At 44.5% G+C, this 25,905-nt stretch overlaps 1 long non-coding RNA gene across 1 annotated transcript; it reads left to right on the forward strand.

Annotated features, from left to right (window-relative positions):
* Positions 1–806: 806 nt before the first annotated feature.
* Positions 807–16,763, forward strand: LOC123521209. Its single transcript, XR_006679677.1, has 4 exons — positions 807–884; positions 6,520–6,579; positions 9,953–10,051; positions 16,436–16,763. It is a non-coding gene; the product is annotated as an uncharacterized LOC123521209 (long non-coding RNA).
* The last annotated feature ends 9,142 nt before the right edge of the window (positions 16,764–25,905 follow it).

A 25,905-nucleotide genomic window follows, 5' to 3' on the forward strand; every position in this document is an offset into this window, starting at 1 on the left:
CTAAGCACTAATGACTAGAGTCTTGGGGCTGAAGGAGCCATGGGGAGACCCCTGCTTCCACTGCCACTGGATCCACAATACTTTCCACCCACTGGCCTGTGATCTTCCTGCATTCGGTGTCATTGCATATGTTGCGTGAGTCTGAAGAGGAATTTATAGATTGAAATTGGACATATGGATTAATATCGGACTTATGGGGTAACATCAAAGACATCATATATGCAGAAAGCATGTAAGAAAAGGGAGACAATGTTAAGGAGTCCATGTAGAAAAATAATGGTTGGAAACTGATTGTGGTGGCAATTGTACACTTCTCTTTGATGTGATTGAAATATGGAATTATGTTATATGAATTAAATCCCAACTAACAAAATGATAATAATAACTAAATGCAGTAAAAACCCCAAACATGTGAAGTTGAAAAAAACAAACCAGGAAGCAAAGAAATTACAACAAAAAAAGATGTTGAATGATGCAGGAAATATCAAAAGAAGATGAGAAGAATATATAGTCACTGTACCCAAAAGAACTGGTCGATATTCAACCAAGAACCAATCATGTTGAAGGGAAAAATCTCATGTTGCACTGAAGGTATTGGTAAAAAGAAAGCTTCAGGAATTTACTAAATACCAATCAAGATATTTTTAAAAGTTCATGCATTGCTGGAAATGCTCACTCATCGTGCCACTACCTCAGTACCTGCTACACGTATTTTCTTGCTTTGGTGTTTTCTTTCTCTTTATCAGTATCGTCTTCCTTTTAGAATGTGAGCTGTGAGCGACGAAGGCTTTATCTGCTTGCCCTCAAATGCTGTTCAATACATCGCAGGCGATCAGCAAGTACGTGTGCAGTGCTGAGCTGAGTTCCATTCCCCAAGATCCAAGGTAAGGAAAGTGCTAACTGTGAGCTGCCAACTGAATCACAGGTACCTAGGACAGCATCCACACTGCAGGGCAGAGCTCTCACAGTTGAATGACAAAAGAGAAGACATGAGAAGGGAGGGGAGGGGGAGATTTGGAGAGGAAAGGTGAAGCAGAGAAAAATCTGCTTCTCGGGCAGAAAAACCCTCACCAGTTAAGTATAAAGCAGATAAAAAACTCAGCCAAACCATTATTCCCCTTGCTGATGAAGAGAGTCACCCCGCTAGACTGAACCAGTGAAACACAGTTGGCCTGAATTCATTCTCAAGATGCCCCAAGACTGGGCTGGTCCCTACTTTGGATGATTCCCTTGGTGTAAATCACCTTGATAGGACCTGGAAGGGAAAGTGCCCTCTGGATCTTACAGATCTCACCATGAACTTGGACTCTTTTCATTAATCTGTGTTTTCCTAAGAAATATTTATTCATGTATTCTCTGTTTGGGCAATTATAGAAATTATGTCTAATTATGGGATGATGGTAAATAATAATAATCATCTAGTTGCAACATGCACTGTTTCTATCATGGGTAGGGATTTTGTGCAACTTACTAAGAAATGTTCTAAGGTACAGCACTGATTAGGTAGAAGTGGGGGTGTTGATTTGAATATTTGATGGAGGTATCATGATTAACCAAGTGTTATGCAGAAAACGCCTGATATCCTTTTAATCTGGCCTGGGAACTGGCCTCTCAAATGATTCCCATTAGTATCATTAACGTTGTTAACTGCCAGTGATTTGGCCCCAGACTTATGGTGACCCCATGCACAACAGAACACAAGCCTGCCTGGGGCTGCTCCAACCCCATCATGGAAAATAATTGAACAACCCACTCCTCTCCAGCTCATGGCAGGCAACCTATAGGACAGAGTAGAACCACCGCACAGGGTTTCTAAGACTGTGACCTGGGATAGAACAGACTACCACATCTTTCTCCACGGGAGCAGCTGGTACATCCAAACTGCTACCCTGCTGGTTTGCAATCGAGGGCTTGAACCATTGTGCCACTGGGCTTCTTTATGATCAGTAATGGGTTACTGTAATGCTAGAAGATACGCCACTAGGATTCCAAAGACCAGTGGAGTCACTCGGGGTGAACAGATTACAGCAGAATTTCAGACTAACATTAGGAAGGAGAACCTGGCTACTTCGGGAGGTGGGGGAGCATGGCCAAATATATCTGATAAGCCCCTCAGGTTGGAAGGCACTCAAAATATGACTGGGAAGAGCTTTTTTCTCATAGTAGGGTGAACCTTAATGACATGGATGAAGCAAAACTTTGGGAACATTCATTTGCTGATATGAAATGACTCAAAATGAGAAGGAACTGCTGCCAACCCGTTAATCAGAATGTGGAGTGTGTGATGTATGAATCTAGGAAAATAGGTAGTTGTAAAAGAGGCAAACAGGTCCATCAGGTGACCAGAAACACCACTGTTTCAGTAACAGTAACACCACTGCCAGCCATCCCATTCCAACTCATATGACCATAGGGAGGTTTCCAAAACTGTAACTCAGGATGGGAGCAGGCAAGCTCCTCTTTCTCTTGGGGAGTGGCTGGTGGTTTGGAACCATCGACTTTGTGGCAAGCTGCCCAATGTTTTAGCCCATTGTCTCACCAGAGTTCCTTGAATGATCACACTAGGAAGGCATGACCTCCTTAGAAAAATCAATCATTTGAAATCAAAAGAATAGCATTTGCCCCAATGTAAAATTCAGAATGTAGGAAGGGGTATGAAAAAAGGGATGCAATCTAGAAATAGATGGAAAAAAACAATGATAGAGGGATTGAAATCAATGACATGAAACAAACAAGTTTTTAAAAAATGAAATAGAATAAATAAATATCCATATCCTAGGCACTAGTAAGATGAAATGGACTGGTATTAGCCTCTTTGAATCAGATAATCATATGGTCTATTAGGCCAGGAATAATAAATCAAAGAGGCATATTATTGCATTGTCAAAAAGAATATTTCAATGTCTATCCTGCAAGTACAACACTGTCAATGATAGGATAATATCCATACACCTGTGAGGGAGACCTGCTGTGCCTGAGCCAGCTATGGTATTTCAATGGCCTCATACGCATGTGGAAGTTGGACATTGAATAACAAAGACTGAAGAAGAATCGATGGATTTAAATTATGGTGCTGGCAAAGAATATTCAAAGTACCCTGAAGTGCCAAATTAATCAACACATCTGCATTGGAAGAAGTACAGTCAAAATGCCCCTTAGAGCCAAGGATGGGAAGACATCTTTTCACATACTTTGGACATGTTATCCCCGGAAAAGAACATTATGCTAGTAAAGTGGAAGGGCGGAGGAAAAGAGGAAGACCCTAGAGGAGATGAATCCACATAGTGGCGACAGCGAGGGGCTCAAACATCTGAACAACTATGAAAATGCACAGGACCTGGCAGAGTGTCATTTTGTTGTACACAGAGCCGCTTTAGATTGGAACGGACTTGATGGAACCTGAGGAAAACTAGGAAGACCGTGGAAAACGACTGTCATTCAAATTTGCACACCAGTCACTAATGCTAACTAGGAAGAAATCGAAGACTTCTTCCAAGTTCTGCAGTCTGAAACTGATCAAGCGCATGATCAAGATGCTTTGAAAATTACCGGCGATTGGAATGCGAAAGTTGGAAACAAAGATGAATAATGGAAAAGTTGGAATATAGGGCATTCATGACAGAAATGATACCGGAGGTTTACATGATAAATATTTATAAAACCGACGACTTCTTCATCACAAATACCTTTTTTCCAGCCACATCAATGGTGACTGTGCACATGGACCTCACCGAATGAATTACCCAGGAATCAAATTGATGGCATTGGTGGGAAGAGAAAGGAGTTTCGCGGTGTGGTAGGTGACACACGCAGCTGCTGACCAAGTTCCAACTAGTTGCTCTGCAAAGGAAAGAAGAGGCTGTTTGCTCTGGTAAAGAAGTCCAAACTACACTGAAGGTATTAGCAAAATCCAAACTCCAGGAATTGGTGAAATAATAATTGACATGCGTCCACAATGGATACAAAGGCTGAAGGTACTCACTCACCCATTGCAAGAAATTTGGAAGACAAGTACATGGCCAATCTACTGGAAGAGGACTGTTAGTACCCATTCCACAAAAAGATTACCTAGCAGAATATTGAAATTACTGGACAAAATTATTAATATGGCACACATTATTAATATGCTGAAGATATTTCATAAATGGTTGCTACATTACATTGATTGGGAACTACTAGAAATTCAAGCCAGATTCGGAAGAGGACATGAATGAAGGGTAACATCGCTGATATCAGGTTGATGTTGGCTCCAAGCAGAGATGACCAGTCTGATAGTTTTTTGTGTACTAACATGGCTCCTGTAGGAACATGTGGGTGGAGTTTAGCCTGTCAATCAGGTCACAGTTTGATGACCTCTTTTGGAGGCTCAACCGTGATAAATGGTTCGCTGAGGCTGACCCTTTCTTCTTTCTCTGGTGGTGGACCAAGAAGGCTGCCTGAGTTAGCTGCTCTGCCTCTACACATGCCCTGTGCTGTCTGTGGGTTTAATCAACCCATGGCTTGTGCTGGACCGTGTCGCTGTGCCCCACTGTTACACACTGTGGGGCCACCCCCACCTTGTCATATCTGCTGCCTGCGGGGCAACTCCGCTCATCTTGCTGCCACTCCAGATGCTGCACCACCCACCACTTTGCAGTGCTATACCATGAGGCTGGACCGAGACCTGCTTCCCTACGCTGAGCTATTGGCCTCTGCTATGCCTCTATATCTCATCTCCCTACTGGCTGCTTCCTCGGCCTTAGGCCAGCGGCCAGCAGGAGTTGGAAGGACCATCAATATATTAACTGTCCCACGAAAGTGAATTTGACTGAGCTTTCTGTACTGCTGTGTGGACCAATTGGCTGTTGGATTCCTTTATGCTACATAAACCTATCCATATATATACATATTCCTAAGTGTCCTGGTTTTGTTTCTCTAGCGGACCCAGCCTAACACAACCAGCAAGATGTTGGCTGTATTTTATTGACTATGTAAAGTAGTGGATCATGGATCATAACTTCATGGATCATAACAAATTATGAAAACCATTGCAAAGAATGGGAATACAACAACACTTAATTGTGCTTGTTTGGAAACTACACATAAATCAGTAGAACAAGGGAATACTGTGTGGTTAAAATCAGAAAAGGTGTGTGTCAGGATTATATCTTTAAATCATATTTATTCAATGCGTATGCTGACCAAGTAATCTGAGAACTGTATGAAGAAGAAAATGCATCATCAATGGAGCAAGATTCATTAATGACCTGAAATGTGCCAAAGACAAAACCTGGCTTGCCGAAAGTGAAGATTTGAAGTCCTTACTGATGAAGATCAAAGACTAGTCTTTCGTATCCATTACACTTCAACATAAACAAAATCTTTATAACTGGACCAATAAAAACGTGATGATGATAAATGGAGGAAAATACTGAAGTTGTCAAGAATTTTGTGCTACTTGAGCCACTCTAACATGATAAAAGCAAAGATGTCACTTTCAAGATTAAGGTACACCTCCTGACCTAAGCCATGGTATTTTCATTAGGTTCATATGCGTGTACACAGTGAACAATGAATGAGAACCAACGAAGAATAGGTGCCTTTGAATTGTGGTGTTGAGGAAGACTATGGAATACCGTAAATGCCTGACTATAGCTGACCCAAATGTCAGCTGAGGCACCTAATTTTACCACAAAAACTGCATTAAAAAGTGTGCTGAAAAATGAGTATCTCATAGATTGCCAGCTGAACAGAGCAATCTGTGTTGGAAAAAGTAAAGCCAAAATGCTCCTTAGAAGGGAGGAGGGGGAGACTTCATCTCTCATATCTCAGAGATGTTATCAGGAGAATCCAGTCCCTGGAAGACATTTTGCTTGGTGAAATCAGTGAAAAAGAGAGTGGCTTCAACAATGGACTCAACCATAGGAACGATTGGAAGATGGTTTGGGAACAGGCAGTGTTTCCTGGTGTTGTTATGTGTTAGGACCTATTGGATGGTATCTAACAGCCACAGCAGCTGTATGATTAGTACAGTTTTTGACCAATAGTAACTTAAAAACCTACTCTTTGATTTAGATTAATGGTGACTCCATGTGTTAGAGTAAAACAGAGTTCTATGGGGTTTCTTAAGCTGAAATATGTATGAAAGCAGATTTTGTGGAAAGGCTGGTTGGTTCAAAACACTGACTTTTGGGTTAGCAGCCTGGCACTTAACCACTGTGCCATGTGGGCTCCCAGGCTTTGATTAGAGAACACAGTATCAGGAACCTGAAACTATGGCAGCTATCTTTCAACCTTGGGTCAATAAGCCTAGGTAGAAAGCTGGTAAGGGCACACTAGAACATGATTAGAACCTGCTCCTTGATATTTGTAGCCACTGAAGCATCCCTGGACGTGTTTTTCTCTAGATATTTATATTTAGTTAAATTTTTATTTGGCCATTATTATTTAACTATGTATCTTGTTAGTCACTATTGAGTTGGCTCCAGGCCTTTCTTCCTAATCTGTCTTTTTTGTTTGTTTGTTTTTCTTCTGTCTTAGTCTTAAAGTTCTATGGAAACCTGTTCAGAATCGTAGCAGCAGGCAAGCCTCTCCCGAGAGGTAGGTGGTAGCAGCACTTAGGTCTCCTGCATGAAAGACAATAATTCTACCACTGAGCTATCACTGCCCAGGCCCCTCCCCAACAAGTATTACATTACATGCGATGAAAAGCCTTCCTAACTCACAAAGCAACCGATTGCACTTGCCCTTTCTAGGTAGTATTCCTGGACTTTACAGTCAGTGGCACTCGAAGCTGAGTGCTGCCTCGATGCTTATCACACCTCACTGTTCCTTAAGCAGTGAGCTCTTCAAAGGACAGCAAATGGATAGTCTCAGTGGATTCTGAAGTCAATTGGCATAGTTCACAAAGACCGCGTCCTACATTCTACTTTGGTGGGTAACAATAAGGGTCTTATAAGCTAATGAGCATACATCTAAGATGAAAATTATAGGTCTCTCCCTTCTGGAGGAAAGAATGATGAAAATCAAAATAAATATGTAAATATTTAGTCTAATGGACTAATGGACCATGAGAGCAACAGACTCCAGCACCCCAAGACCAGAAGAACTAAATGATGCCCAGTTACAGCGACCAACTTCTCCAAAAGGATCCTATTAGAAAAGGGGTATGGAACGTCCAACCCATGGGCATAGACGGCCTACAAAATCAATATTCTCTAAAATAACATGGCTCACAAAGTGAGTTGATGAAGTGTTTGACCAAATTTAGTAGCCTAATTTTAAGTTTATTATTTTATATGACCCACAATGATGTTATAAATATCCAAATGACACTTGCAGGGGGAATAAAAAGCTTCTCTACTCCTGCATTAGAAGGTTCTGAATAGAATGGGAGAAAAATATTGAAACAAACCCCCAAATTATAAAAGATATTAACTTCCTGGCTGGGTTTAGACGGATGGAATCCCTAAGACTATGACTTTTAGTCCCATGTGAGGGTCTAGGACGGAACACCCCCATGCTGGAAGACTCAACCACTTAAGACCGAAAGGGCAGCATGTACCCCAGAACGAAGCCCAGAGGATGAGGAAGGGAATGATGTTGTTCCTGTTAGGCGCTGCCGATTGGTTCCTATTCATAGCAACCCTCTCTTCAACAGAACACAACATCGCCCAATCGTGAGCCATCCTCACAATCGCGATTGTTATGTTTGATCTCATTGTTGCAGCCTCAGTATTAATCCATCTCATTGAGAGTCTTCCTGGTTTTCACTGCCCCCCGACTTTACCAAGCATGATGTCATTTTCTAGGGACAACTTGTCCAAAGTATGCGAGATTAAGTCCGTACCATCCTCAATTCTAAAGAGCATTCTGGCTGTACTTCTTCCAAGACCAATCTTGTGGCCATATTCTTCCTCAGCACCAAAATTCAAATGCATTGATTCTTCTCCATTCTTTGTTATTCAATGTCCAACTCTCTGACACATTTGAAGCATTTGAAAACACCATGGCTTGAGTCGGGCGCACCTTAGTCCTCAAAGTGACACCCTTGCTCTAAACACTTCAAAGAGATCTTGTGCAGATTTATCTAATATATAACATCTTGACTGCTGCTTCTATGAGCCTTGATTGTGAATCGAGCAAGATGAAATCCTTGACAATTTCAATCTTTTCACTGTCTACTGTGTTGCTTGTTGGTCCAGTTGTGAGAGTTTGGATTTTCTTTGAGTTGTAATCCATATTGAAAGTGGAAATCCTTGATCTTTGATAGCAAGAGCTTCAAGTCCTCCTAATTTTTAGCAAGCAAGGTTGTGTCATCGGCATATCAAGTGTTGTATAATAAGACAAAACAACCCTGATGCACACTTTTCCTGATCTGAAAGCATGCAATATTTCTTGTTCTATTCAAATATCTACCTCTTGATGTATGTCCAAGTTCTGCATGAGCACAATAAAGTGTTCTGGCAGTTCCATTCTTCTCAATGCTAGGCATAGTTTGGTGTGATTCACATAGTTGAATGCCTTTGCATAGGTTATAAAACACAAGTAAATATTTTCCTCGTAGTCTCTGCTTTGGGCTGTGGATCATTTGCCATCAGCAATATTAGATCTTGTTCCATACCCTCTTCTGAATCTGACTTGAATTCTGTCAATATGTAACTGCAACCCTTGTTGAATGATCTTCAGCAAAATTTTATTTGCATGCTACATTACTGAAATTGTTGGATAATTTCTGCATTCTGTTAGATCGCTGTTCTTTGGCATGGATACAAATATGGATCTCTTCCAATCAGTTGCCCGGGTCAGTCTTCCAACTTTCGTGGCATAGGTGCATGAACGCTTCTAGTGCTTCATCAGTTTGCTGAAATACTTCAGTTGATATTCTATATTCAGGTCCGTCAATTCCTGGAGCCTTGTTTTTGATTAAAATCTTCAGTTTGGATTTCTTCCTTCAGTACCAGGGGTGCTTAATAGAAGTATGAAACATGGGGTGGAAGTGGTATAAGCGACGGTTCATTGAGGGGCTTGCAATGAATCAGCTGAAACAAGATGTGGAGGAATGGTTGGTTGTAACACGGATGATCTGCTCTGTAAACTTTCACTTAGGTCACACAGAAAAGAAAAGAAACAACAGGTATACAAACAAAGGCTGACCAGGAGCCTCAGCCACAGAAACTAGCACAGGGTTCCTGCATCAGGTAGGAGGCTGATGACCACGTGGCCTTCACAGTCACTCATGACTTTGAAATCTACGACCCAAGGCCTTTCCTAGAAATGTCCCTTTCCCAGGTAGAAAAGTCTTTTATACATCTTTCATTAGGGTAAAGTGCCCCTTTATTGGATCTAGGGACGCACATCACAAAAACACAACTTGTGCAAATGCCTCTTTTCTGCCTACAATGTGAAATATTTCCAACCTGAATTTCCACTTTGTAGCTCATGCGAGGGCCGCTTACCATCCTGAACAAACTTGTCCCCGTTCTCCTTCAGCAGTAATGGAGAATAGAGAAGGAAAAAAAACAAACGGCTTCGTGTAAATGTTCCTATCCTAATCAAAATGATATGAATAAAGTAGTTCCTGTGGTAGCAACTGATAAGACACTTCGATCCATTCTCTATAGACAGTAAAAGCCCTTGGAAGAACTCCGATCCATATGTTCTGCAAGGAGACTAAGAACCCCAAGCCTATTTATATGGTATAATATTTGTAGAGTTTCTTACAATCCAACAAAAACGAGTTGTATCAAGTGTCTCATAATTCACGGACTCCCTGTGTGTCCACATAGAACTGTGTCCCCTTGACTTTTTTGAGACACTTTTTTTGAGGGAAGAGGAGAAATGGGAGATTAAAACAAAAAAAGACCAACTATCTACCTACAAACAGAAATCCTTCACAATAGCAATCATACCTTAAATGTGTAACATAATTTTTGTGCAGAAAGTGTTTTCAATATATTTCATCTTTCCTCAGTGAATGATTTCCTGGTGAACTGCCAGAAGGGAGAAGGAGGCGGAATAAAACTGTTTTACCTCCAAAGTCATACCACCCATCCCATGAGTCATTTTACAGGTGAATTGAATTATTTTTCATATTAAACATACTTCCTAAATTATATAAGTAAGACATACTCATTGTAGAACGTTGAAACAGCTCAAAGGCCTAAGAATTAAAATGTGAAAGTTTCCCTTCTCGCTCCAACTCCATTTACTTCCCTGGAGATAATTTCTGTAACCTTTAGTGTGAACGCATCCAGCTTTTCTCTGTGTGTTTTCATAAATGCATCTATTCTGACACGTAGGAACAAACCATATTTCTTCTATTCTATGAGGTATTCTCTTCTTTTGCTTTCAAATTAAACACCTCTGAAATAGGCTGTCTCTTAAATTGGAAAGCATTAACCCTTTTCACCCTTCCTTAAAAACAATTGTAGACATTGAATTGATTCCAACTCACTGCGACCCTATCAGAGGTAGGAGGACTGCTCACAGGGTTTCTTAGGCTGAAGTCTTTATGGAATCAGAGTTCCAGGTCTTTTCTCCTGCAGAGCAGCTGTTGCGTGTGAAGCACTGACCTCAGCAGCCAAGCGCTTGACTGTAGGCACCACCGAGGCTAACCCTTCTTCATAGCACAAAAAAGAATGGTGGCTCTTCAGTGATATTTTAGAGTAAGTAAATTAAGTAAACATGAGCATACAAAAGTATGTAGATAGTAGAAACTCTGATCTTGTATGCTCACCCAGAAGCACGGTCAAATACTGGCTCAAGGGCTGTCATGTTGCTCAGTCTCCCACAGCACTCTTTACTTTTCAGATAGGCTTATAATTCATTGCACTGACCGCATAGAATTCAGACCATGCCCTGGAACGTGCGCGTAGCTGATTCATTTACATACTAACTGGTAGTTCAAGATACCCAGAGGCATTTGGGAAGAAAGACATGGTGATGCACTTCCAGAACCTCCGCCACTGGACCACAGTTCTACTCTACACACATGATGTTACCATAAACCAGAATAGACCTCCCAGAAACTGGTGGTTATATATAAAGCCCTTGCGAATGTAAAAAAAATTGAATAGCTCATTTGAAACTAATTTTTTATCTGATGGGGAAATTCATAGTGATTGAATTAATGAACCAGGGCTTGAACCAGGTCAGTCTGACTCCAAAACTTCTTTTCCTACAGGATCAAGTGCCTCAAAATGGAAATAACTACAATGTAGGGACCCTGAGTCCTCAGATTAGAATAATGTAAAACAATCCCACTTTCTCAGTAGTGAGCCTGACAGTTGGCTTTGACTCTGAGTATGAAGCAGTTACACAATCCCCTAGAAAAAGTCTGGTCCCCACGGCTTGCAGAGCTCCCAAACCAGTGGAGTTTTCTTGTTATTTATGTTGATTCAATGTGATCACCGTCCTATTACCTAGATGGAAATTTCCATCAATTGAATTATGTTCCCTAAATGTGTGTCAGCCTGTTTGGACCATGTTCTCAGTTGAACAGCTGTGTAATGATGACATCAGATCATGTCTGATACCATCAGCCAATCAGTTGTAAGGGGATTAGGATGGGATATAACAGCCTTATGCAAGCCACAGCCATGAGCTGATGTAAAGATAAGTTCCCTGGAGAGTGGCTTATGTCACTTGTTATTTTACAAGAAAGAAAAAGAGAAAGAAGCAAGCAGAGAGGAACCTGACTGCCACCAATAAAAAGAGGCAGAAACAGGGTGTCATTTGGATCTGGATCCCTGTGGTAACCCTTGTAGACCCAGGAGAAGATCGATGCCAAGACAATGGAGATCCCTAAGGAATATAGGGCTCACAGATGTTAAAAGGAGTCATGGACCTTCCATCAGAACTGACAGAGACTTTTTGCTGTTAGGTGCAGAGTCATTTCCAACTCATAGTAACCCTGTGTACCATACACCACCAAGCCCTGTACCTGCTTCACAATGGTTCTTATGTTTGAGCCCATTGTTGCGGCCACTGTGTCCATCCACCTTATTGCGGGTTTTTCTCCTTTTCACTGTTCCTCTACTTTACATGATCAAAGGATGTGATATAAAGTCTTGTCATTCTTGCTTCTAAAGAGCACAGATAAACATCCTCAAGTATTCTCTTCTTTCAGCCAAGATCCATCAATGATATCCCTTATTCCAAGTCCTCTTCTGAACCCTGCCTGAATTTCTGGCAGCTTTTTGTCAACGCACTGCTGTAGCAGTTGTTAGATGATCTTCAGCAAAATTTTACTTGCATGTAATATCCATAATATTGTTTTATAATCTGTGCATTCTGTTGGATCACCTTTCTTTGTCATGGGTACAAATATGGATCTCTTCCAATCAGTGGACCAAGCAGTCTTTACACTTTTTGGTATAGACAAATGAGTGCTTCTAATGCTTGTTGAAACATGTCCATTGGTATTCTATCAACTCCCGGAACCTTGTTTTTGGCAGATACCTTCAGTGAAGCTTGGACTTCTTTCTTCGGTACCATTGGTTCTCGCTCTTATGCTACCTCTTGAAATGGATGAATGTCTATTAGCTCTTTGGTACAGTGATTTGTGTATCCTTTCTATCTTCTGCTGATGACTACTACATCATTCAATCTTTTGTCCATAGAATCTTTCAATCTTGGAACCTGAGGCTGGAATATTTACTTCAGTTCTTTCAGATTAAGATATGCTAGCATGTTCTTTGTTTTTGATTGTCTAAGTCTAGGTCTTTACACGTTTTATTATAAGATTTTATACTATCTTATATGCCCTTTGAAATTTTAACTTCAGCTCTTTGGCTTAATCATTTCTTCCATTTGCCTCAACGCTATGTGATTAAGAGAAACTTTCAGAGTCTCTTCTGACACTCACTTTGATATTTCATTATTTTTCTCTCCTTTTTAAAATTTTTCTTTTTTCCCTTCTTTTCTCTTTTAATGAATTTTTTTGGCTTTCTTCGTGTATGCTGTTCATGATGTCAACAGGTCTCTTGTCATTGGTGTTCAATGCACCAAATTTGCTCCTGAGATGCTTTAAAATTCAGGTGGATAGACTCAAAGTTATGTTTTGAAGCTTGTGTGCTTGTTTTAATTTTCTTCAACTCTAACCTGAACTTACTAGGAGCAATTTATGGTTGGCTCCAGAATTGTGCCTGGCCTGATTTTAGCTGCTGATAATGAGCTTCTCCTAGACAGTCCATTTGTTTCTCTGTATTCTATGTGGAGAAGTCCATGTGTATAGCCACTGTTTGTTGACAAATGCTGTTGAACATAGTATTTGTGATGCAATCTCCAGCTTCATTTCTATCACCAAGCCCACATTTTCCAACTACTGTTTCTTCCTCTTTGTTTCCAATGTTTGCATTCCAATCTCTAATAATTATCCGTGCATCCTGATTGTATTTTTCATCAAGTTTAGACTGAAGACATTGGTAATCTTCAATTTCTTTAACATTGCAGTGGTTGGTGCATACATTTGAATAATAGTTGTAATTATTGGATTTCCTTGTATGCAGATAGATATTATCCTGTCATAGATAGTAAGGTCAGTCTTGTAATGCTCTTTTTTTAATGGTGAATGCAATGCCATTTCTCTTGAATCTGTCAATCCTGGCAGAGTAAACATAAGACTTCCTGATTCAAAATGACCAACACCGGTACATTTCACCTCACTCAGTCTAGGATATCAATCTTCATGCATTCCACTTCATTTTCGAAGACTTCCGATTACCCTAGATTCATGCTTTGTACATTCTAAATTCCAATTACTAATATATAGTTTCATGTGTTTCTTCTCATTTTGAGTCATGCCTTTTCAGCAAAGTAAGGTCCTGAAGGCTTTACTCCATCTGTGTCAGTGGTTCTCAACCTTCCTACTGCCGTGACCCCTTAATACAGTTCCTCATGTTGTGGTGACCTCCCAAGTCGCTTCCCCCAGATATGTTAGACTTGGAACACTGCTTGCAGCTAACAATACATGATTGTCAAGTTATCTCCCTGAAGGCACTCAGTCGCCAGGTTACAGGTAGGCCCTGCTCCCTGCTGTTAAGGAAAGTGGGCTACTTCTCCCTAAAGGTTTGCAACCATTAGCTTGGTCGCCATAGGTGGGGTTTATGGAGATCTAGAGAACAGGTCAAACCGGCTCAGTGACATCAAAGTTAGGCTGCCATCCTGAATCTAGGATCCACCCTTCTTGTCACATGTATACCCCAAACCCTCCTCTTCCTATTGCATGTATATCCCTAGATTGTCCCCCTCTCGTTGCTGTATAACCTATAGCGCACCCCCTTCCTGTGACATATGTCTTTACCTGTAATTAGTGGGCTTGCACTCCCCGCAAAGGTATATAGGCCTGGGTTAGCAATAAAGAGCTCTCACTCGGGCTCCCTCTCCTGTCCTTGCTCCCCTGTTCTATTTCCCCTTCTCCTCCTTCCCTGCTCTCTCTCTCCATGTGGACCACCAAGCGGGGCTGAGGTGAGCATGCTACCATGAAATGTGTCTGACTCCATTATTTCAATCTCTCTTCTATCTCTCATGCTCTTGATGACTTTAATATAATATTTATATATCCCAACCATACAATTGCACCTATCGAACCCGTGATTAGTGATGGGGGCTGGCTCTTCCACCACACCCCTCGACCATGAAATTATTTTTGTTGCTACTTCATCACTGTCATTTTGCTACTGTTATGAATCGGGCAACCCAAGTGAAAGGGTCGTTCGAACCCCAAAGGGGTCACGACCCACAGGTTGAGAACCGCTGACCTATGCCATCATGGTCAACTCCACTTTGAGAGAGCAGCTCTTCCTCAGTCATGTTTTGGTGCCATCCAACCTGAGGAGCTCATCTCCTGGCACTATCTTTGATGATGTTCTTTTGCTAGTCATGAGGTTTTCAGGGGCTAATTCCTCTGACAACCTACTCCTTCTTCAGAGTCTGTTCTTATTCTGGAAGCTCTGCTGAAACCGGTTCACTTCAGGTGATCCTACTGGTGTTTGAAATACAAGTGACATAGCTTCGGTATCCCACAAGCCATCCCAGTGTGACAAACTAACAGACAAATGGGAGAGAGAGAGGGAGCACCTTCCCTAGAGCTGGCACCCTGAATTTGGATTTCTAGCCTCCTTTACTGTGAGAAAATACATTTCTGTTTGCGAAAGCCATCTACTTACAGTAATCCTGTAAGTGCAGCAAAAGATAACTCAGACATTCAGTCACAGGGATGTTGATAAAGCTGCCAAATCAAGATGTAGATAGTAAGTCTCATTACTATTAAGAAAAGGACAAACCCATAAATAAGAGAGGCCTCCAAAAATCTAACAAATTTTAGGTGCAAACCCACATGATTTCCCTCGGCACCCGCCTGCCAGCCTGATGTATAGAATCTGAATTGTGCCGGGAGGGAGATTGAGATGCAGAACAAGGAGTTGGCAAAATAATTAGAGCCACGAGGCTCCCTCCGTCTTGCATTTTATTTGAGAAGCCACCGAATGTGCAATCACGGGGCCCAGACTACACTGACTTATGTAACCACCGGTCCTGGAAAAGCTTGGAGATGATGCGCATGCTATAAATGAGAAATGCAATGCCAGAAAAGTGAGGGACTCCTCCAGATGAGGCTAAGTGGCAGAGTCCAGCCGCACCCACTGAAGCGCGAAAGGCCACCGGCAAGAGGGAGCAGAACAGGTGCCATCCCCTCAGGGCGCTGCCTTGCTCAGGACAGTGCAGGGCATTCTCGCTCACCTGGTGGTGCTCTCCTTGGAGCGGGCCACATTCAAGGCCACTTGCAGGTGGATGCTGAGTACACCATGAAAGTGCTATTTGGCTCCAAGATCCACCTGAGAGCCGCTTGCCCACACGGGCCAGTCCAGGTCTCTGTCCCTGGGGGATCCCCAGCTCCAGGCCAGACTTATGCTGGAGGGTCCAGGCATTTACTGATTGGAAGCGATCAAATTTACCAAGCGATCCCGAACAGAGGAGAGAAGGGAAGACAGAAGCCAAAGGGGGAAGGTCAGAGAAACGGGAAAAGAAGTTTGAACTGAGCATTGGGCAAATAGAGGTGGAGACAGAGCACCGTGTCGTGGCGAGAGCACTGTGAGTGGAGCAGATGGAGCTGAGAAGTAGGGGGAAGCAGAGAAGGGTCAGAGAGAGCAGTGAGCAGGGGGTAGGCAGAGAGACACACAGAGACAGATGCCCAGGCACACACACACACATCTAATTTCTATTCCAAAGAGCCCTTGACTTCAGCTTTCAGGTCATGAAATATTCAATCCACTTGGACACTTTTTAATTAATCCAGCGTTTGATTCAGGCCAGAGCACCTTGCCGCCTACCTCTGTAACCCCAGCCTGGATTCAATGAGCTGGCTTGGAGCATTGTCCCAGAGGGGAGAAGCTTCGCCTTGCCCGAGCATTTGTCAACATTCTCCTGACCACCCCTCCTTGTGTACCTGGAATAGGTAGCCCGAGGGATCAGGCCTGTCCCAGAAATGCATGGAAGACAAGAATGAAGGAAAAGAAAAGAAAATTGCAAGCCCAACCGCTCCAGCAGCACATCCCGGGATGGGGCGTCGGCTGGCCAGACCACAGACACCAAGTTCACCAGCATCTGTGGCTGTCCCCACCTGACTGGTCTCAGCTGCCCCACCTCCCAGATGGACTCAATTATCACCAGTGTCCTTTGCACTGGCTGACATTTTGCTCTGTTTAAAAAAAAAAAAAAGGTGCTTTTTTACGGCTATTATTGTATTGTGCTAGTGGGCTTTGTCTCACAGGTTGAGTCATGAATAAAATTAAATAGGTTGATGTTCATAAAGTTTTGAGCACAGCACCAGGCACATGTTCGCATTCATGAAGTGCCTGGGATTGTGACTGTCCTTTTTTTTTTTTTGGTCACCATCATGATCAGCAGAGCCACCACGGTGCGGACAGGCCTGGTTTTTGGCCCTGCCAGTCCAGGATATACAATATGCAACACTCACACAAACAAGCAAAAACAAACCCATTGCTGTCCAGTCAGTTCGGACTCATGAAGACCCCACAAACGTGCTATGTTAGAGCTGCCCCCTCGGGGGTGCTCTTGGCTGTAATCTGCAAGAAAGAAGAATGCCAGGCCTTTCCTCAGCAGCACGGCTGAATCCAAACCACCCCCTCAGCACCCCCAGCAGCGGAGCACAAACTGATGGCTTTATCCTGTGTCAGGAGTTTCTTAAGAAGGTATGTGAAGGTGTTGTGGATTGTCTTTGATGTTGAATAGAGGATTCCCAAACAGTATGTTGCATCCTACCTACGACATTTCCCTCCTGTCCCCTTTCCTAAACTCCTTTGCAGTTTTCAAAGAACACCTACCAGGTACCTTTTAAATGCCAAGCATCCTGCTAGGTGCTGGGGATTCCCAGGTGGGCAAGAACCTGTCTAACCTCACAAAGGGGTGCAGCTAGCAGACTTCTTCCCCCAGGCCAGCAGTCACAGCGAATGCTCCCATGACAGCATTTACTAGATTCTCTTTCATCTCTAACCACTCCGGAGAGGAAGGTACACCTGGGGAATTGGTGACCGGCCATGAGTTAGCCCTAACGTTTTGTCTTTAACCAAGGAAACGGCATCCTGGGCTGAAGAACTGGCTGCTGGTGGAAACTTACCCTCACGTCTCCCACATTCCACCCACCCGCGCGCCCACCACTTCTGCCTGCCTCTTCCCAGCTCCCCATCCCTCCACATGCCCGGGAAAGAGGGGCTGCAGGTCCACCTACCTCAAGCCCCAGACATGATGGGATCTCATTAGCTTATTCATTTGATCCTCAGGTTTGCTCAGTGGCTCCCTTCCCCTGATGCTCCCTGGGGTTTGAATACGGTCAAATGCAGCCCTAATTAAAACGGTGGAAACACTGGCAGTCTCCATTAATAAAACATCAGAATGAGACTGGATTTTTTTTTAACAGTCTTTACTTAACAACTTTGAGATAGCGGGCAGAGTGAACTCAGGTGAGAAAGAAGGAAGCGAGCAACCTCCTTTTTGGGTCACCAAATGGGTGAGGGTCGTGGCGTTCGGTGCCACCCGGTCGGTTGCAACACACAGCACCCTCGTGCCCAACAGAATGAAACCCCCACCTGACCCTGCACCGGCCTCCCAATTGTTCTCATGCTGGAGCCCATGGTTGCAGCCACTGTGGCCATTGACCTGTCCAGGGCCCGATGAAGGATAGCAGCCACAAACTTGATCAAGGTGACTGATACGACTGAACATGTCAGAAAGGTTGGCTTGGCAAATGCTGTGCTGCCCCCGTGTTTGCACAACAATAACAAAAGCAAAGAAAGATCCCAGAGTCCAAGCCCACACACCTCTTGCACCAACTTCCTCTGAGACACCCTACTAACCACATCCTCTCTTTGGGTCTCAATTGTTCCATCTGAAAAGTGGGGGGTACTGGACCACCTCGGTATTCCAGTTGTTGGAGCTGATTAAGGGATTCCTCAGCCTGGCAGGAAAGAGTTGTAAGTTCACCTTCTGCCTCCTGAGACACTTCTCTTCCTGACACCATCCTGAGACTAGGGACCATGTTCTCCTTCCTGCTCAGATCGCTGAGCTTTGGGGCCTGTAATCCACCCGCTGGCCACCAGGGGCTGGGCCAAGTAGCAGAGTCCCAGCCGTTACAAATCCAATCCAAAGAAAGGGACCTATGAGCTTGGCTCAGACACGCTCCATGCTGGATGGGAACCCACCAAGCCAATCGATCCTCTCTCCTGGGGAGATGTAAATGCAGGCTTACAGGAAGGGGTGGGAGATAGAAGCAGCTCAGTCATGGCCAAGAGTATGGACACTGGAGTCAGCCAAAACTGGGCTTCCACTCCAGGCCCAGCTGCCTGGCTTTACACAGGCTATGCACCCTCTTTGAACCTCTGTTCTCTTATATGTAAATGGTAACAAGTTCCTTCTTTATAGAGTTGTAATGAGCATGAATGAGATAACCTATGACCGTTACGTTGGCACAAGATATAGTACATGTGAGCCTGTTCCGTTGGGCAACTGTAGTCACTATTAGTGGCAAACTCACCAAACCAAACTCTCTACCAGATGATGCCAATGCCTAACGATCCTATGTGGCAGAGGAGAATTGCCCATTTGAGGTTCCCGGCCTGCAAATCTTTCCAGGAGCAGAAAGCCTCATCTTTTCCCTGAGGGTGGCTGGTGAGTTCAAACTGCTGACCTTGGGGTTAACAGCTCAATGTGTAATAACTACACCACACCACCGGTCCCTACTATGAAAAGGCAGTAGAAGAAAAAGCAGGAGAAAAGGGAAACGGATGGCAGAAACATGGCTGCTACTGGGTAGTTCTGGTGAGGCTCCCTTTCCCAGCCCTAAAGAGGATTTGCCATGTGCCAAGAACGGTTCCAAGGATTTTCATAGATGAACTCATCCTTCCTCCTTCTTCTGACCTCTATGGTTCAGATACAGGACTAAGGCAGAGAGAGGGTAAGTCATGTTCCCAGGCCACATAGCTAATAAGGAGCAGAATCTGGGTGCCAAGACAGATAGATGGCAGGGAGCCACAGATTGCCCTCAGAACCACAGAGACAGGAGCTAAGATTCTGCTCCTGCCGGGGCCAACGGATTCCGGTCTTTTCCAGCCACAGAGCTGGAGGCACAGCCCCAGGTCACAGCCCCCTGCCCTTATCATTGGTCCAGAGTCTGCTGTGCCTGCTGCCTGGGCCTCACCCTGAAGCCCTAGATACCGTGTTGAACTGTATCTTCTCCATTGCCTGAGAAATCCGTCCCCATCAAACCTTTGAGGATAGATATCCGGACTCAAAAGTCTGATGAAGGTGGCTTCCACCTGATTGCTAACTCCTTAGATCCTATTGGCGCCCCTCCTGAAGGGAACAGTCCAGGAAATCCACCTAAGTGCTTTAGCCAAAGTGCTTTCCAATCAACACCCCCGGCAGAGGGAGACAAAGGCTCCCACCTCGGTTCCCTGAGCCAGAGACTGTACCGGCCGGCCATCCCCTTAGACAGGCTTGCAGGTCCTACAGCGGCCAGACTCACTCGGGTTGCGAGGTCCAGAGGACACACTGATCCACTCACTCGGTGGTGGATACCCCCCACCCCGAGCTAATGGAATGATTCATCTGAACTGCTACCTCGTTTGGTGGTGAAGGACCTGCTTACCCCGCTCTAACCCTCCCCTGAGCAAGGCTTAGTGACTTAGGATGCAGCATCCCGTGAGCAGGGCTGTAACCGAGGGAGACAAATGTGAGAACAGAACCCAGAGCCCCAGAGCCACTCCCCGCCCCAGCACCGCTCGGCCCCCACCCTGTCCTCTTCTCAGCAAATCTACTCAGGCACCCCCTAGGGAAGCCAAGAGTTTGTTAGGAACAGCAGCCAAGAGTCAATAACTACAGGGCTGAGATTTCAGTCACCTACTGTGGCTGTCCTCACCACCGATAAAGTAATTGCGGGCCCCAGACTGGGCCAGGGAGAGGGTGGGGCAGGACTGGTGGGTGGAAAGCACAGAGGAGCTGGCACTAGGCAAATTGGATCATGTCAGACATCTCCACCCTGCTCATAACTCTGCTCACTACTCCCTGGATCAAGACCAAAACATGGAGTGTGGCTTGCAAGCATCTGCCAGGGTCTGGCTCCTGCTGACCTCTTAGGCCTATTAAGGTGACCAGATTTTAACACTGGTAAAGCAGGACACCAGCGGGAAACCATTGATAAAACTCACATCCTGGAAAAATAGCCACATGGCAGCCGAAAACCATATACCCTAGCTTGTTGTGCATTCTTTCCAAAGATCGGGACTTTTTAAAAACGCCTTGGGACGCAGGACAAATTGTTAAAAATCAGGATTGTCTGGTCACCTTACTGACATGCCAACATGCACCCACCTCCGTCTCCCCCCCTCCTGCACACCACTCCCCAATGCTCAACCTCCCTAGCCACACGTTCTTTCAGATACTGAGTGGATCTCCTGAGCGCAAATCAAATGTCACCTCCTGAATCAGGACCAACTCCCACCATGTCTTTATTCTATATAATATGATATAGTCTTACACCCCTTGTATTTAGCCTTTGTTGCATTTGTCACAGCCTGCACCCAACACTCTAATTTGGGGGTGATCCTCTCCCCACCATTATGTTTTACTCACTAAGGCTCTCCAGCTCCTAGAATAATGTCTGGCACAAAGAGGAACTCAGCAGGTATAGGAATGGGTCCCTGAGCGGATGGGCTCCAAGTGCTGGAAGCAGTTCAGATGGTTCAAGCAGAATGTGTAGTGCAGATGGGAGAAGAGGCAAGATGGGCCCAAGCGGCCAACACAGAGTCATCTTTATCCAGCCTCTTCTGCAGTGTTTGCCCAACTGGCCAATCAGCCCCTGGGGGGCACTGCAAAGATCCAACAGATACCTACACTTTATCCTAGAGCAGGGGTGATTGTACGAGTGTATCACCGCCCCAGGGATGCTCAGTAAATGTTATTGGTTTTCTGAAAAAGAGGAGGTTGGCCAAATAAGTTTGGGAATCTGTGCTGTACTGTATGCCAAGCTTTTTTTTTTCAGCACCGAGTACATAGCAGTAAATAAAACAGACCACTTTCTTCACCCTTACAGAGCTTGGGGGACACCCGCAGAGCAGTACTCTTCTGGGAAATAGCACCATTTCCAGGAGCATGGTTTTCAATTGTAGCAATAATAAACGGCACATAGGACGGGGCTTCAAAAGGTCCATGAGAGAATTCCATGATCTTTCCATTCCATTCTTCCACAAACTTTTTGAACCTCTTTTGTAAAGACAGGGGTAAGTGGCACTTGACTACTAACGAAAGGGTTGACAGTGTGACCGCCCAGTGGTGCTGTGGGAAAAAGTCTTGGGGTCCACTTCTGAGAGGCGTACAGCCCAAATCCAAGAAAAGCACAACAACTATGGAGTCGCTCTATTCTGTCCCACCTGGGTCACCATGAGCCACAAGGGACTCTCAGCAATGGGGAAAAAAACCACCAACAGAGAGTAAACAAACACAGCCGACAACCATGAAAAAGAAAAACAGGAAAAACCTCAACTAAAGAGAAAATGAAGTATTAAAGATGGAAACAACTTTTAAATGGGCCAAAAGGGAGATCAAATGGTAAGATGTTACATCTTAATCAAACTACAAGTGCCATAATCGGGTTTACAATGCTCTCTGTGAGAGCAAGGCTATTCACATCCCTGGACGATGGTCAGAGGGAATTCACCAGAGGTTTACTTCATAGGGGACCTAGAAATGAACTTGAGAAACTGACCTAGCTGAGGGGAGGTCTCCTCAGTCACAGAGGTTTTAAGATGTACATAAGAGGGGTTGAGATCTGGTGCACAGGGGGGAATCCTCTCACCATATTTGTTCAGTCTGTATGCTAAGCAAATCATCTGAGAGGCTGGATTATAGGAAGAAAGATGTAGCATAGGGATTGGAAGAAGGCTTATTAACAACCAGCAATATGCAGATGGCACAACCTTGCTTGCTGAAAGCGAGAACTTGAGGCACTGGCTGATGAAAGTCAGCCTGCAGTATGGATTACAGCTCGGCGTCAACAAAAGCAAAATCCTCACAACTGGACCAATAGGTAACATCATGACAAATGGAGAAAAGGTTGAAGTTGTCAAGGATTGTTTCTTGCTTGGATCCACAGTTAATGTTCATGGAAGCAGCAGTCAAGAGATCAGAAGATGTGTTGCATTAGGGAAATGTGCTGCCCAAGTTCTTGTTAGAGTATGGAAAAGCAACTTGGAGTTCAAAGCTGCACCTGCCCCGAGCCATGGTATTTCCCATTGCCTCATATGCATTCCACGGAAACCATCCGGTCTCCACATGAACCAGTCCCTTCTGGTGACTGGCAGCTTTCCCAATCTCCGCCTCTGAAAGGGTAAGGCTTTTCTTACCCACTCTCCTCTCTGCCCTCTGGTTACAGATACCCTGCCCAGGATACCGCCAACATTTTCTTTCTTCTTAAATTATTTGATATCAGTCTCCTTTCTCCCCTTCCTCCCCCACCGTACCCCCCCAGGAACCATTATAATTATATTATATATTGTTGTTATTATTAATTTTTTGCCATATCTTATACCACCCAATGTATCCGATCTCCTACAATTGTTGATAATACACATAGCGCACCTAGTAGGTGCCTAAGGCTAAGCATTTAGTTGCTAACTAAAACACAGGAGGTCCAAAGCTCTGCTTCCCAGAGGCTCCACAGAGAAAAGACCTGTTGGTATCTGCTGCCACAGAGATTACATGCAAGAAATCCCCACAGGGCAGTTTTAGTCTGTTGCTTGAGGTTTCTCTGGGTATAACATGCAGGTATTATTATGATAATGATCTTACCCAGTTAGGAAGGAACATACATTTTCATTCCCTCCCTTGCTTTTGTAGGGTATATAAAAGCAGCCCCTTTAAAATGTTCATTGCCCAGTGAGCCAGAGTTGGCTGGCACAAAAGATTAATGGATGTTCATGGCTTAGGCCCAAAGAAGGCTCTAAGGCAAGACATTGGAAGCTGGCCACGGGAAAGGAGTGGAGGCAGAGGTGGTGGAGGAGAGAATGCACTCAGCTATAGGAGATCATTCATTCATTGACGTGTTAAAAAAATGCTATAGGGCAGTGCAAGAATGGTGTGGGGATGGTGTCTGACCTCTAGCTCGATGGAGAAGGAACATCCAAATCAACAGCCCAAGGCTGATTCCTGTGAGGCAGAGGTCAGCTATGCCTCCACTCTCTAAGCTTTTACTAATCCAGACACCAACCATTCCTCCTAGCCATGCCTCCACGGCCCTCCCTAGGTCTCTGCTGGGTTTGCGCATCTGTTGCAATGGCCACACAAAATTTACAGACCACATAACAGTTCCTAGGGAAATAACAGTGACAGTCCAGATCCAGGGATGCTAAGGATACAGTTCTTGGACCAGGATAGCCTCTTCTCAGCTACAAAGGTACCTCTCTTCAGCCTCTGACCCCTAATCCCCAGACTCCCCTGCCCCTGTGCCCCAGCAGGTCCTGCTTGGGCAAGCATTACCAAGCTCTTTGAATTCAGCCAATGAGCGCTCAGAGGTACACTTGCTCTAAGGCACCCAGCTTACCCACTCAATGGGCCCAGAAGTCTCCTGGTTCTGCTGCCTCTGCTGCTGCCATCACCCGTGTCACAGATCTTGGCCTCCTGCGTCAAGATGGTCCAGCAGAGACAGCAGGTCCAAAGGAGGCGCTCCACTCCCGGTTCGCTTTCTTGATGTTAACTGGGAGGAGACTCAGTATCAAACCTCTCCACTCCCTCGGTTCTTGTCCTGCTCACAAGAAAGATTTCAGGTGAGGGATGAAATTCAGACCGGAGGCAGGGAACAGGTTTGAACCGAGTGAGCTTATTGAAGGGGATACTTCGGAAAAGATGTCTGAAGGTCTCTTAGCTACTTTAAAAGGCTCAGCAGAAAAAGATAAAAGAAAAGAAAAGGCTCAGCAGAAGGTAGAGCCAAACCTGATAGTCAGCTAATGGCGGACCTCCCACCATAGGCTGGCTTTCTGGAGGGTTCTGGGATTGGCTGGGCCTCTAATGTCCCTCTTCTTTCTAGGTATGTGTCACCCCAGCACTCCAGACCTCCTGCTGTGCCCTTGTCTATTCTGTCCTTGTGGGAGTAGAATACCTATCTTGTCTTGCTCTTCCCAGCCTTCACTAAATCTAGTCTCGTCCATGGATAAGGAAATGTGTCCCATCAGCCCTTCACTTTCATTGTGCTGGAGAGGTACGTATGGGGAGGCATGTCTCCCTCTCCTTCGTGTTACAGTTTCTACCAGATTCCTGTCCTCATCACCCCTTCTCCATTTGCCAGCCTCTGTCTGCCTAACAATGAGACCCCCCACGCCCCACCCCGCTGCATTGGATTGCCCATTTTAAGCCTAGCAGGATGATAAAAGTGAGCAATCCCCAGGTTAGGGTTCTGTGCACCTTCTTTGCATGGTTCTACCCCACATGGGGTGCCAGATACTTTCTGTACATCCAGTCCTCTCTGTGGGCCCTAAGCACCTCCCATTTACAGTCTTACCCAGTTATTAAAAAGCCTTGATGGTCCTGTGGGTAGGCATTGGACTGCTAATTGCAAAATTGGTGGTTCAAACCCACCAGCCTCTCTGAGAGAGGAAGATAAAGCTGTTTGTTCCCATCAAGATTCCAGTCTCAAATACCTTCTATCGGCTCACTATGAGTTGGAATCAACTCAAGGGCAGTGAGTGTAGCCAGTCCTGGGGTAAGAGTTACAAAGGCTCTAGCTAGTAGGGTCGGACTAAATAATTCACAGCAGTGTAGTCAGGCTCTGTGCTGGGCATTTATTCATCATCATCCATTAATTCACTTAACAAATTCTATGTACTGACCATTGTGAGCACCTGCTATATACTAAACCCTGTGCCAGGCACTTTACAAATACCTTTCATCTCATTATATCTTTGTTTATTCTGTAATTATCCATTGAGCACCTATTCTGTACCAAGAATTGTATTGTCCTTTCACATATATGGCTCCTTCCCACACACATGCCTTTGTGATGTAATTCATTTATTCAACAGTTGGTTAGAAGACCCTGTGCTATGCCAGAAAGTAGTCCATTGCTGACAAAATAGTAAAGGGTCCAGAAAAGCTTTCATTTTATTTGGTTCCACAACCAACCCTCAAACCAGCAGACAAGAAATCAAATGATGTGTTGCCCTGGGCACATCTGCTGCCCCAGACCTTCTCTTTAACGTTTGCAAAAGCAAAGACATCACGTTAAAAGCCATGGTGCACCTGACCCAAGCCATGGTGTCTGCACTGCTCTCCTATGCACGTGGAAGCAGAACAAGGAATACAGAAGACTTGAGTCGAGGTGATTTACTTGAATTATGGTGTTGGCAAAGAATATCCAACGGA

This window comes from Echinops telfairi, unplaced genomic scaffold (genome assembly GCF_000313985.2).
Source record: "Echinops telfairi isolate 266 unplaced genomic scaffold, ASM31398v2 ScPeMD7_5;HRSCAF=22, whole genome shotgun sequence".
Classification (NCBI taxonomy): Eukaryota; Metazoa; Chordata; class Mammalia; order Afrosoricida; family Tenrecidae; genus Echinops; species Echinops telfairi.